Genomic DNA, 2,364 nt, shown 5'->3' on the forward strand with positions numbered 1-2,364 from the left:
CGGTGTGTTGTGTTCACTGACCTGCGTCTAAACCTGGGCTCCTGACTTCAGGTGAACTTTCTGCTTTAAAGCGTCCAGACGTGTTTCCAGGAACACGGACTCTGACTGACTGGTTGTTGTGGTTGTTAATGGGGTCGTAGTGGGAAACAAAGCAGAACAATGGCAGCGGTCCAGTCCAGTCCAGTGAGCTGCTGCATGAGCTCTGCTGGCTGTATTGTATGAAAAGAGGGCAGTGAATTCCACAGGGAATTATTGTTTGTTATGGAAATGACTCGGTTAGATGCGACTCGATGGATGCGTCACAGATACATATTTTCTGTGTGGCTGCTGAAGCTCTGAAGTCCAAACATGTTTCAGCTTTTCTTCTCTCGTCGCAGACACGTGAGGTCAAACGTTGTCTGGTCCACCGGCGGTGAGCATCACCCGCCGACCGCATCGATCTGTGTCAATAAAGTTTGATTGATTTTGACTGACTGCAGCTATTTCAATTCAGCCTCTGACGATAACTGACAGAAGCAACCTTCACGGTGTGCAGAGGTCCTCATGCTCAGCCGGAGAATGAGGAAGACGTGCTGGTTCCTCCTGAGAGGAGAACGTTTGTTCATGTTCCTGCTTGTGTTTTAACTCTTAGCAGCCGGAGGTCACTTTCATGTTCCTCACAGCTTCACTCAGACTCCACAGTGATGGATCCGTTAGAACTGTTAACAATGAATGAACACAAAGAGACACAAAACTAGAGGCAGAGATGGTCCAGGATGAAGCCCCTGCTGTGTCTCAATGTGTTCCTCTCACATGAATCCTGCTGCTGTCTGATGCTGCAGATATTTAAAAGTCAGCGACGTTTAATTTCATTCTGTTGTTTCCATCTGAGTACAAACGCCTTCAGTTCAGCACCTCATGCTAACCAAACTAGCTTATGCTAATGGTGTATTGTTCCCGTTTGGCCGCCTATTGTTCTCGTTATCAGCCACCGTTCTGCTGAGAACCGCCGGGTCGTTGATTAAAATGGAGATAAAGGAGAGCTCGTTCAGGCCAAAGATTCCCTCCTAAGTCGGACTTTTAGGGTTCTGTTGGGCTGAATGGCAGAGCGAGCAGACAAAGGTTCAGTGTTTAAATCTGAAAGCGGTGACTTCTAACCTCTCAGCCTGACCTCATGTTGTTCTGCTCCACAGCCCACATTCCTGCAGCGCCAGTACAAGTCCTGCAGAAGCAACAGGCCCGTTTCACCGAGCCCAGCGTCTTTCAGCTCTGGTCTCGTGATCGTTGTTGAATCTCGTCGCGTTTTTGATCTCAGGGTTTCCACATGGATCCCATCTACTGACTGCATCTGACCGCAGGAGCTGTTCTTCAGGTTCTGGGTCGAGGCTGCATCACAATGTAAATGTTCTGTCCTCTGGGCTCACACATAAATACGGATAGAACCGGCTTTATTATATTCATCAAATCAAATCAGAATTTATTAAATCAAATTACATGTTCTCTGCGCTGCAGGGGAAACTCAGCAGCGGGGACTTCCACCGTCTGAAGAGCGTCTCATTCACAAGATGCTCTGTGGAAACCCGATCCAGAGGGACAGAACATATTGTGCTGCGTGTTCAACAAAGGCCCGAGTGTTTAACGGTTCTCTGATACACAACTCGATTCAGTTTCTGATAAGAACACAGTTTGCACGTGAGCCCCCGGATTTCAAAGCTGAGGAAGTTGGTTTCAGTGACGTCCTCTGTCTCCGTCTTCACGCTGCTTCAAGGCAGCTGAGGGTCCGACGCCGGTTCTGGTCCGGTGCTGCTCCGTGGTGCAGCTCAGAGAGGAAGCAGCTGAGGCTCTAAGACGCTGCAGCAGCTGCCGGCAGAGCCTCCGACTGTCCGACAGACACCAGCAGCAGTTGTGGACATTTGTGCTGGTGAACATTTGTAGTGAGCATCAGAACCGGCTTCAGCTCGTGGTTCTGAAGCGCTCAGTGTCGGACCGTCGAAGCTGCTGCAGCATTTGTCGAGGTGGTTACAACCTAACCGCCTCCTCAAGCACGTCCTGAAGGGAGCGCGGCTTTGTTTTGAGATAAACGATGATGTGGCGGGAAAGGCCGGAGGAGTCCACACCGGGAGGGGAAAGGGCCGGCTGGAGGCCTCCAACAGGGACCACTAGATCAGCAGATCATTGGGTTTTAGCAGGGAGACGTCCCACCTGGGTTAAAATATGACCCGTTCTCTCCATGTTCTGGGTTATCAGGACCAGTCTGTCGCCACAAACACCCTTCTCTCCGTGCAGCGTGGGTTCTCTCCGGGTTCTCCGGCTTCCTCCCACAGTCCANGTGCAGCGTGGGTTCTCTCCGGGTTCTCCGGCTTCCTCCCACAGTCCAGAAACATG

This window comes from Stegastes partitus, unplaced genomic scaffold (genome assembly GCF_000690725.1).
Source record: "Stegastes partitus isolate 25-593 unplaced genomic scaffold, Stegastes_partitus-1.0.2 Scaffold537, whole genome shotgun sequence".
Taxonomy (NCBI): domain Eukaryota; kingdom Metazoa; phylum Chordata; class Actinopteri; family Pomacentridae; genus Stegastes; species Stegastes partitus.